We start from the raw sequence: 13,050 nt of genomic DNA, 5'->3' as shown, positions 1-13,050 counted from the left end.
TTCAATAAGACTTAACATAACCTTAGAAAACTGAATTGAGTATTAAATTAACTCGACATCTGTATACAAACTTGCGTTGTTTAACGTTTTTGTATATTAAATGTTTAATAATGTTATAAATAAAGTGATTCAATGTAACATATTAATTATTAATTATTTTATTTTTATATCGTTACAATTAATAAATTATATTTGAAAGTTTATTGAGATCATTTAAGGAAAAAAATGTCAAATAATAGGCAAGTTCAATTACGAAACAATGCTTATATTGATCTTCTTTGATCATTTTCTTTTATCATATAGCCACAAGGAAAATTATTTATATTGGAAAATTAAGGAAACAAATTACTTAAGAAGATATTTAAAATTTTTGGATTTTCGGCTGTTGAAAGACAAAATTACTAAGAATTTATACCTAAATGAAGGAAAACCAATATTTTTCACTTTTAAGGAAAATTAATTTTGCTGTAGTATGTTTTGTTACTTAAAAAGTAAGTAGATATAATGATGTAATAATAGATGTGCAGTATAATTAGGGTCATATTTAGGGGAAGCTTCAGGCTCCCAAAAGAATAAGTTGACAATCTATTTTTTTGCTCATATTACATTTAAATGATCATTGTAATCTTGATTTTTTTATTAATTATTTTTCATTTATGACAATATTACCCAACTATTCCTAATGAGTATAATATGCTGAATAATATTGTTATACTTAATATAATAATTTTAAAACTAGCATCTAGCGTTAACTATTTTGAATAAATTTTTTTTATTAGTTAATAATTTATTTAGGTAGTATTTATACTAAACTTTAATTGTTTTGTAAAACTTAATAATTTTTATAGTTGGGGAAACAAATTTGATTTTATGAAGTAGCTTAGTTTTAAAAAAATAGAGTTATTAAAAACTTAAGTGTAATGTGTATGCATCAAACATATTTATAAGTATTCTATTTATTTAGTCATATGAAAATTGAACTATGACTTAATTGAAATATTGGTTAAAATTTGATTATTAATTTGTAGTTTTAACTCTGGCAATGATTTTAAATAAAATATTGCATGAGTCTAATTTGTATATGACAATAATTATGAAATTACATAATTGGAGTATGGGAAATAGTGAAATATTTAGTAATTTAAATAAAAAATAATAATTTTATTTATAATAAAATAAGTACTTAGAAGTTTTCTTACATTTGTCAATTTAAAGTTTTGTATACATTTTTTAAATAAAAGATAATAATTCAACTCTGGGCAAAAAATAATAAACCTAAAGTATGTATACCTAATTAAAAAATTGTATGGAGTAGCTACTGAATATTAATTTTCCATTTAATAAAAATAATTTTATTTATGATTGTGTTTATATTTCACTGTAGATGTTAAGAAAATATTATGCAACTATTTTGATAAGTTTATAAATATTTGATTAAGCATGCGTAGATTGGAATAAACATAATTTTAATTTTACTCTGTAATAATATGTGAAAATTTGCACAAATTATAATTATTATGACTTGTTACGTAAGTCGTCATCCATAAATTCTTTTAACATTATTTTTTCTATTGTAAATTAAGTTTTTAGTTACTTCTTCATACATAATAATCTAATTAAAAATTTGTTGTTTTTAATTTAATTTTTAGTTTTAATACCTGCTGTTGTAAGTATCTGTACTTTTAAGTATGCACTTGTAATTAAGATACTTTGATATCATAAAATTAATATTAAGAAACACAAATGATTTAATAATGATTTTGCTATTGCCATGACTATATCATGAAAAAGAGTCACATATCAAATAAATGCACAGTTCTCAAAAAAACTTGAGTGAGTTTAATAAAATAAATTTTGCTTTTTAGCATTACCATTTTTATCTCATGTAAGTTAATTTAATTTGTTTTAAATTTAATTTCAGTTACAAATATGATGTCTATTGGTTTTGTATACATGATTCTAAGCATATAACATTAGTAAACTTTAATTTCTTCTATCAAGTATAAGAATATTGTGAGATCAATAATAGAATGAATTGTTATATTGAAATGACAGTATTGTAGTTAAATCTCTTGTATGTTAATTATTCTTATAGTAATACTTTAACTTAAAAAAATTAAATCTATTGATAATTGTTAAATTTTGAACTTAAAGTAAGGTAATGTATTAGAGTTATACATGTAGTTATTAGATTAATTATCCAATTAAATTCAATTAGAAGGAGTTGTAAGAAAAAAATTTGCTTAAAATTTAAGCATTTTAATTATAAGGTTAAGAATATTGCGTTCTTTGAAAAAAGAAATTTTACTCAAAAGAAATAAATATTATAGATAATACAAATAAATTATTTGTATTTTTATAGCTAAAAGATTTGAATGTGGTAGGTTAGACTAATTAAAGCAATTAGTTTAAATTTAAAAGCTGTTAATTATTAAAATAAATACATAAATTCATTAAAACTTCAGAAATTTTAGTATTACCAATTGGAATCAAACTCAAATTCNACTTCAGAAATTTTAGTATTACCAATTGGAATCAAACTCAAATTCTTAAATAATTTGAAGTCAAATTTTTCCTTTTTCAAAAACCTTATTAAGTTAAAAAAGTAATTTCTCTTGAGCTTTAACTTATCCAGGTTCCACTGTATTTTAAAATTGGCATCAGTGCCGTGCCAAGAAAAGGGCATAGGATGATATAAGGTTCATACACTTTGCATTATTTAATTGTTATAATTGACAGTTATTTAATATTAGAAGATGCTAACATATAATTTAAAAAAAAATTATATATATAAATTTTATAAATTAAAATAAATACATTTTTACTTATTCACTTTTCATTGTGTCAGTGCTAGGTTTTACAGTTTTTCTTGTGCTTGAAAGAAAGTAGTTTAGGTGGGATAAATTTCTTCCGATAAAAATTATTACATGATGAAGATATTATTATTTTTTTTTAAAGGGAGTAATAATAGTTATTCAGAACAAAAACTCCATACTAGACCTAACCCCAAGACCTATACTAGCGGAGGCATGATTGCAATGCATTTTATGAGGAAACAAGATTTTTTTTTGTGAAACAGGTTTTTTTTCATTAGGAATTGTTAAAATGTCTGTAGGAGGGTTATCTTAATACTTAATTTTCTATGGCATTACGCATATTCTACATGAATTCATGTATTACGCATATTCTGTCATGGAATAAAGTATGAAGTATAACTCTCATACAGGTGTTTCACAATTCCAAATTGAAAAAAATTCTAAGTTGAGCAAAAGAAAAAAAGTTTTCTACAAAATAATGATAAAAAATAATTGAAACGGTCATTTCAAAAACAACATAAGTAATAAAATTTAAATTTCCATGTATCAAAAAAAACTTAATAGCTCTAGAACTTGTTTTGCACTTACACCTATTTACTAATTTATTTTTAAGGTTTCTGGTATTCATAATTCATAGTTTTAAATAGTCTAACTTTGACCAAATTCATTAAATTGAAATAAAATATTTTTGATTTGCATTGTTTTTGCAGTGAATAGAAATTTATAATATGAAATCTAAATCAAGAAATAAAATAAAATAATATATTTTTTTTCCTAAAAATTTAACTTATCTTAACTTGGTTATAGGTAACAACTTTTTTCAAAATAAACATTTTGTTGTTTTTGCTTAATAAACCATTGCACTTTTAATAAAACATTAAAAAAAAAATAAAATATTTCTCTTTAATAACAAAAACTTAACTTGACAAAATGTTATAATATAGAAACATTTTTGAATGAAGTCATTGACTTTTGTAGTAAATATGAATCTGAAAAATGAAATTTTTACCCAAAATACATAAGTATACATAATAATGTATAATTATCAAATTTGACAAAGTCATTACTGAAAAATCAGTAACAAATGTAGTTTTTGAAATGACTGATTCAATTGAAGAGCTGGTTTCAAAAACAACCAGCATTTTGTATAACATACAAATTCATGCAATTTTGAGCCTTAATCAGGGTTGGGTAATAAAATGTATATTTGATTTTATTTATACAATGCATAATACACACGTACTGGTGTTCAGTAAGTAAGGAAACAGATCAATTGTTATAAACATAAGAACTATAGAAACCTGTTTCCTTACTTACAGAACATGTATACATGTAGATGTATAAAATGTATAATACTTTATGTTATTGAATAATAACATAAAGTATTATACATTTAATAAAAGTATTATACATTTACATAAAATTTATGAATACTAATGTTTATTCTTTAATAGATCACACTGATTTTAAACCTTTTATTTAATAAACATCAATTGATGATCTCATAAAATTAACAAAATATTAACTTTTTCATGTTTTTATATTTTATGTGATAAATTATGTGTTAGTCATTCTTGTGGAAATTTTTTGGGATTTCACCGATTATATTTTTATATTTTTAAAGTGAAGTAAAAATTAATTAAATAAATACAATATTTTAATATAAATTAAAAAAATAATCTATTTTTAATTATGAATCATTTGTCATGATATGAGTATTGTTTGTAAAAAAGTCGATGTGTAATATGTACATATAATACTTATACTTTTGTGTATTATACTGACCCAACTCTGACCTTAATAGACAAACGAGCAAAAGTGTCATTTTGTTGAGGCCCACAAAAAATATAGTATTTGATAGTTGTTAATTATTTCTATGTACACAAATTTATTCATTTTAAATGTAAGTATAGTATTAATTATAAATTTTTTGTTTTAATAATAATGTATTTATCAGAATATAGACAAGATATAATAAAAATTAGTAATTATAACTTTATAATTAAAATATAGCAAAAAATTTTTCTATACTAATATAATAACTTTATGGATTATTCAATTAAATTAAGATTACGATTGGATCCAAAAATATTTATGTAATGTAATCATTGTAGGAAAGATCTAGCAAATTTTAAGGTTAAATTTTAATGTAAAAATATTAGTAACACAATGTATTATAAGCCATTTAAAATTAAATTTTTTTCTTTATTAATAACTAATTTTGTAAATATTTCTGTATAGTTGATTAAATTCTCTTTAAAATTTTAATTTTTAATTTTACCTTGTTATTTTTTTATTTTAATACAAAATAATATTGAAATGTAAATAATATTATATCTATTATTGACTGATTAAGTATTAAGTTTATTTTTTTGTATCTTGTACAGCATTAAAAAATTGAAAATTGTACCATTTTAAAAGCAATAACTGTGATTTGAATTTTTATGGTTTAATTTATCAAAATAAAATTTAATATGGTTTTGGTAATATAGTGAAATTCTAAGAATATTTAACATACTAAAAAATAAGTTTTGAATTTAAATCTATGATTTTAGTTTAAGAACAGTGATAAATGTCAAATTAATTTAAACATGAAATAACAACTAATTAGATAATTGATTTACTCTTTATTTTGAAATTAGAACTCTTTTAAATCGTATAAATTGATTCTTGATATTGTGTAAGTAGTAAATATAGTTGTTAAAATAGTTAATTAACTAACATACCAATGTACTGCAATAAAAATAATGTACACATTGATAGCGATGAAACTTAGCTGAGTTCTTATAGCCGATAGGAGGTTTTAATNTTCTTATAGCCGATCGGAGGTTTTAATGGGTTAAGTTACTTCTAACATCTCTAGGAAGGGTTAATTATTAATAATTTTTTTTTATTGAAAAATTATTAAAAAGTTATTTCAAATTTAAGTTGGTAAAAAAGTATAAAAACACTGAATATTCATTATTACCAGTATTCATAAAAATACCCGCCCTTATCTTTTTTTCAAACCTATTAAAAGGTTTGGTTTTACCTGATTAGCGGGAAAAGAAAAAAAGGGAAGTTTTTATACGCGCAAATTGAAAACTGCTCCTCTAAAATAACTAAAATACTACCATATACATATAAGTGTAATTATAACCTAAAATTAACCTTCTAAATGTAATCGTGCTTAGACTTTTACATGAATTTATTAACAGTCCTTTGCATTACGAGTGTTGTGTGCAAACCGTCAGCAATAACATATATGTTGGTTAAACTATACATGAAACTAATATAAACGTGTTAAAAATGATTATCATAATACGTTATTGTTAATATTATAAAAATTATGGAATATTTTTCTTCAAAATTTTATGTTGAAGTACCAAGTATAATATACATATGAGCTATTCATAAAGTCACATCTGATTACTTTTATTAATAAAGCTTCACTTTCATTAATTAAATGTTTACAAAACACGTTTTACTGAAGTTTATTATATGAATTATTGAGTTTTTTTATTTGATTACTGCTACTATTAGTGAGTAATATTTTTTTTAAACAATTTGTAATTTTTTACTAACGCATCATTTATTATTCATAAATGTATATGAGGAGATCAGTGAAGGATATTAGGTTTTTAAAACTATAAAGATACATTTTATTGAATATGAAATAAACCCCTAATTATGTTTAACAAAGAAAAAATAAAGATCATCTAAATAAAAATTTCGGTCATTTTATGTATCCTTACAAATTAGAAAATTTGATATATATATATTTTTTTAAATTAATTCAATTGATGCTGACTTAAAAAAATTAAAGTTAAAAATTATAATTTTTATAATTGGGAACCCCTATTTTTAATCTGTTAATATAATAGGAAACAAATTTGTTTTGACAATAAAAAATCATTAGTAAATTGATATCATATTACTAAACTTATTATTGCAATTTATGTGCTTTTGAAACAGATTTTTGTTGTTATAGTGGTGGGAATTAATAAATAAAAAAATTATGCTTTCATTAAATAAATATCATTTTATATTAATAATTTAAAACAATTAATGTACGTCTAACATGAACGGTTTTATGATTACCATTACAGAATAATAAAGAACTCAGTAAATATTTAAATAAAACATTAACGAGTTTATATAATTTGATTAAATTTAATAAACAAATTGACCATTGGTACTAAGATTGAATTTACCAAGGTATTATTAAAATGAAAAATGTTTTAAATCCGCTGAAAAATTTTAAAAATCTTTGACCAGACAAGGGATGCATCTATTATAATATTATTGATAATAAGTCATGTATAAACTCTTCAATTTGTGTCATTTAAATAAGTACATTTTTGCTTCATGACGTCACCGTGGGCACTAGCGGCATTGGGTAAAATACCGATTTCTATGTATTCTGGTAGGTGGTTCGAATCTCGTCGCAGCGGTGTTCTTAACGCGTTTTTCGGGATAGGTGAGATGGGGCACTTTTCTTCGAGAGCGTGTTTGGTAACGTCGGTGCGGCCAGATATCGTACCATCACTCAATGTCCAACTAGTGTCCACGCTACCACCAACATAATTCAGGGGGGTATACTTTCTTTCCCTCCTGATTTATGTTGGTGGTAGAAAAATAATTTTGCTCGTTTTTTCTTTTTTAGATTCTTTAATATTTTCTTTTTTAAATTTGCAATTGTTTTAAAAACATGATACAAGATACTATTAATAATAATATTGATTTAAAATTATATTTTATTTTTCTAAAGATAAATTTTTGATTTATTAACTTTTAGAGCATTAAATCTTTTTATAAAATGTATATTGTCTATTTTATACATATATTAAGTGATATTCAAAATCACTTTATAATTATGTGATTTTGAATAGCACAACGACTGACCATGGTATAAAGGTACTTTGATATTTAGACAGAATTTCCATATACATATTTTGATAAAAATACAAGCTGTTTACGATTAAACAGATAGAACATGTATAATTTTATTGCACCCATCGTATCTTATCTTTCAAAATGAACGTTTATTAAAAGACATACTCTTATACTAAACGATAGTTAATAATATACATTGACGAAAAACCGGCCTGGATATTTTTCTTAATAACTACCATAAAAAATAATTTGTGAGCTATCATAACCTATTATTGTCACCACAGTGGAATCAAAAATACCGGTTGCACTGCCACCGATTTTATTAAACGTAATATATGACAATATTTATTCTTGAAGTCAAAATCTTTAAACAATTATAAAACGTAAACGGTTGTTCGGATAAAAAAAATTGTAAGAACAAAATTATTTGTAATTTTTTTTTCTATCATATTATCAAATCAAAAATAGTGGTTCCCATTAAAAAAAATTATAAATAAACATTTTTTTCCCTGAAGGGATAAAAAAAAAAATTATTTAACTTCATATTATTGTAGAGTTTTATAAGCTTAGTAATTTTTCTCTTTACAAGAATTTAAAATTTTCAATAGTTACTGAGTAATCGAGTGTCTTATCCTTAATGAATCACCCTGTATATAAAAGTGTCAGTATTTTCGAAACATTTTCAAAAGTTAAGTTGAAAAAGTTGCCATTTTGAATCCCTTCCTGTGGGCTGGTAAAGGGTCAAATGTTCACAAAAATATATCAAATGATAGGTAAATACCTAAGTATCTATAAAAAAAATTATAATGATTTGGTTATTTTTATTAAAGTTATGGTAATTTTAAGTCAAAAAAATTGAAAAAAATGTCGAAAATTAGGAATTTTTAAATTTGTAATATTTTTGGGGATTACCCCCGTTTACGAGGAACGAGGAAATTTTTTTCAATTTTCGACTAGATACGATATGTGATCTTTTGACGTATTGTTCATCAAAATTGGTCTAGCGATATCAGAGATTAAACGAAAAATACTACTATTATTGTGATAAAAGGGTGCTTTGTGCCATATATTTCGTATATTGAGCACCCGACGCTTTTATCACAATAATACTAGTATTTTTCATTCATAATTATTTTAAGCTCATTTTAAATATTATTTTTAACTTTTTAGTTCGATGTGCTTTAAATGCATGTTTTTTTAGTTTTTTTAAACTATATTTATTATTTAAAAATTTGCATTTTTAATAAAAATGTAGAATTAAGAATATACAATTAATTTTCTTCTTTTAATTAATTTTAGTAAGGGGGCGATCGTTCCGTCGTCAATGATCCTTCGGAATCAAGTAGTTTTTTATAATTCACCGAACGCCGCCGGGTCGCATTACAATTGTTTGAGCATTGCGGGTCTTGATTTTTTTTTGTCACTCGTTATGGGGATGTTTCTCAATAGCGCCTATAAATTTGAAGAAGAAAAATTAATTTTTTTAGCAGTAGTAGCTATATTGAAAAAAAAAGTTAAAAATTTTTTGCGTTTAAACACGGCTTAGAAATAACACACTGAAGCCTCAAGCGACAATGCAAACACAACTTATTGATTTTGTTAGTAAATTTTTCATCTGTTTGTTTAATGTGCTTTAAGAAATTAACGCGCCACGATAAGTCCATGCAAATATTACAGCATTATAATTTTTAAGCGTTAAATTTATTGATGTAATTTTTTTTTTTTAGCATTAAACACACTGTATTCAATTATATTTTCCCTTGTGTGTATATATATAGCTATCAAAATCGTTGGATATCATTTAGATATCATCGTTCGAGCTTTTTTGTCTAACGACCGTTGAATATCCTACAAGTGACGTCAAAAAATTTAACCGCGATGAAATCAACATTGTTGTCGTGTTCGATCGCCATAACGCTTCTCACGGTCTGTTGTTTTTCCAACGCGTTTGATTGGGAAAAATATTCTAACGGTAATCTCATAAAGTCTGAGCTGATATTTAGCAATCCCAGTGACGTCGTGTTCGACACGATAAACGCCGGCCTTATCGAAACGAGGCAGTATATGATGGCCGCGAAAATCAGGGCGTACAAACTGCTGTACATGTTTGTAGGCTATTGCACGTTCAAGCTTACATTTGACTCGTCGAATCACAACATGAGGATTCTAATTAGCACATCAACGAGTTACGTCATCAAATTCATGAAACATCATAATACGGACATTTCCGATCTGGAGACACTCTTGAACGACACTATTTTGAATTCTGAGAACGCGGACTATACTCTGATCGATGCGTTGCAGGATTTCGAAGTGGGCGTTTACAAGCTGTTGTTTAACGATGTGAAAATATTCAATATTACGGTGTTGGGAGTGACCCCGACTAGATATTTCGAAAAAATGCTCGAGTTTGCGATAAAATATTGGACGTTTTTCAACAACTCAGCGGACGACGAAACCTCGAAAACTTACATCCCCGCGAAATACGAAAAGAACACTTTACATGCGGTGCTTTATTTTTACAATAAAATCATAAATGAGCATTTGATCAAGTTGATATAAAAGAAAGAAAAAGAAAGTAACGAAATAAATGCGCAAAAAAATATTAAACTTATAATAAAATAAAAAAATGTCATGCTTAAATTATTTAATTTAAATTATAATTCACTGTATATTTAATACTTATCGCACGGGAAGTACAATTGTATTCTTAAGATATAACACGTTGTAACTTATGCACATTGATTAAAGTAATAATAAATCACACGAATCTATAGAGTAATTTTCGTTGACTTTTTATTATTCCAATGTAGATTTTCTGTCATAGTAACGTCGTATAAAATACGGTATGCATTGCGACGGTACTTTTGGACGTCTGTAACGGACGTTGTCGTCGTCCGCACCGCAGAAATATTTTTACTCCGCCGTACACCGGTTTTGGGGGGGGAGATGTACGGCGAAGTGAATCCCCGAGCATTCGGTATATGATTGAGAAATAAAAACCCAACACAGGGGGGTCGCGGCACAGTGGTGACGTGGCATAGTTGGATCAAGTATAATGATATCTGACTGTGATTAAAATCACTATAATAAAAAACGCATCCATACAAATCTTAGATAGTGTTTAATTATAAAAAATTGGTTGATTATTCCAAAAGCTACATGATCTTCTATTTCCTTATTTATATCCTGATTAAGATAAAGTATGTCGAATGAAAGAGGGATATAAATATTATTTCTCATAAAAAAACTGTATTGATCCATACACTTTTCAATAAGTTATAGCATAGTAATAGTAATATATATATAAGTGTCAGCCTTTCAGGAACATTTTCAAAAGTTAAGTTGAAAAAGTTCTTTTTACTCGTATTAGATTTTAACACAAAAGAAGTAAACGCCAAATATTTATGAAAAAAAATTTGTATTGATCCATAAATTTTTAAAAAAATTATTGTAATTTATAGTTGAAAAATAAATTATGCAATCGTAAATTTTAATAACAGAATTGCATTTTTTTTAACTACGACAACCATTTACACATAGGAGATAAGTCCGAAATTTTTTTTTTTTTTATAAAAAAAGTACATTACATTAGCTTTAGTTTAAGATGTATATAAAAGTGTCAGACTTTCCGGAACACTTTCAAAAATTAAGTGTAAATTGTTAATTTTTTGTGAAAAAGTTGTCATATTATATGATAGGTAAATACCTCATGTATCTTAAAAAAAAAAAGTTATTTAAATTTGGTTATTTTAAAAAAGTTATGGCAGTTTTAAGTAAAAAACATTGAACAAATTTCAAAAGTTAGCGATTTTAAATAAATTTAATAAAGTGGTAACAGACAGTAAAAAAAACACATCACTACTGTTCTTATCTGATTACTACAGTTTCCGCAACGAATTCGTCTAAACGCCCGCCGCCATACATAACCGTAGTAGTACCGTTTGACGGGATTAATTAACGCCACGGTACGGTAATTCTCCAAATTTGTCCGCAAAACAGAGTCAATAGGTTTTACATTGAAAAAGTTATCACCGCCCGTGTCTGTAATTTATTTATTTTTTAACACGCTTTTATTAGTTTCACATGTATTTTGTATGTTGTTTGTATGTTGTTTGTATGTTGTTTGTAACTCCACGCGGCACGTGTTATTATGTCTCGTATCCCGTCGTCTATGACCTTGAGACTAGACCGTCGTAGCGCATTCACCCCACCCCGCTCACCAGTCGGCGACTACACTATTTTTCTGTATAATTTTATTTTTGGTTTTCATACCCGTATACACGTGCGTGTCATAAATTATATATATATATTATTTTGACTGACACAGCCCCGCGTCGCATCATTATACACGATGCCCCCCAACTCATGCCACCTTTATCAGCCGTCGCCTTATTATGAGTATTTGACTGACCAACATCTCGCGTTATACGCCGAGGTGCAAAGTCCAGCGAGTGCCGCATGCCCGACGACGTCCCGCCGCTATTGATACCGTAGTCTTCTTCACGTTGTCAAAGTGACAATGTTCACGAATCGATCCGCACTCGCGCACCGTCGACATCATCGCTGCTAACCTGTAGACGCCAGAGGATTACGCCGGACAACGCGTCGTCGATGACAGCGAAAGTGCCGCGATATTATGCGAAGATTATTTTATTATTATGTTCATCTATTAGGTTTGTTTTATTTTCCGTTGAAATAACCTGTTGTTGCTCATTAATAAACAGCCCACGGGTCTCTATCCTCAAAACCAGTGTCGACCACATTTTTATGACGTAAGTAGTGTCAACTGTTTCCCCAGTAAGGATCTTAACCGGTCTTACATTGGATCAAGGTAAGAAGACCATTTGCTGACTTGATTTTAACACGCTTATGTTTTATTAACACGCTTATATTAGTTTTTTTTAATTTTATTTTTCAAATAAACCAGCTAGGTTTCCTTCACATTCCCTCTTCAACGAGTTACTTTAATCACACAACCCGACAGCAGTGAATTCCCCACCCAGTTATAATAAATTGTCAATATATATATATATTTATAATTAAATATTAATTATATGAAACACTTATAACATTTCCCCCGCGCGCCGCCAACCCATAAAAAACAGCTATACCTCATGTATGATACATTTCCGTATTTAAGTTTCATTATATTAAATATATATATATATATATATATACTTAAATATTAGTTATATGCCACAAGTATAGAGTTTCCCCCGCGCACCGCCAACTCACAAAATACAGTTATACCTCGTGTATGACATATTTCCGTACTTAAGTTTCATTATTATATATATATATATATATATATATAATTAAATATTAGTTATATGCCACACGTATAGAGTTTCCCCCG

At 26.3% G+C, this 13,050-nt stretch overlaps 1 long non-coding RNA gene across 3 annotated transcripts in view; it reads left to right on the top strand.

Moving 5' to 3' along the window:
• Positions 1 to 280: 280 nt before the first annotated feature.
• The window catches only part of LOC126897489 (uncharacterized), a 16,175-nt gene continuing 3,405 nt past the window's right edge, over positions 281 to 13,050 (top strand). The window contains exons 1-3 of one of the 3 annotated variants that reach the window (XR_007702114.1): positions 281 to 491; positions 1,650 to 1,833; positions 1,922 to 2,074. This is a non-coding gene — a long non-coding RNA (uncharacterized LOC126897489). Of the gene's footprint in view, positions 492 to 1,291; positions 1,530 to 1,649; positions 1,834 to 1,921; positions 2,498 to 13,050 lie in introns of those variants that run through there. The other 2 variants (XR_007702113.1, XR_007702115.1) reach the window with 2 other exon arrangements.

The sequence above is a fragment of the Daktulosphaira vitifoliae genome, unplaced genomic scaffold (genome assembly GCF_025091365.1).
Source record: "Daktulosphaira vitifoliae isolate Bord-2020 unplaced genomic scaffold, ASM2509136v1 Scaffold_2, whole genome shotgun sequence".
NCBI classification, from domain to species: Eukaryota; Metazoa; Arthropoda; class Insecta; order Hemiptera; family Phylloxeridae; genus Daktulosphaira; species Daktulosphaira vitifoliae.
Note: the sequence above shows the minus strand (reverse complement) of the source record. Positions and strands in the feature narration are given on the sequence as shown.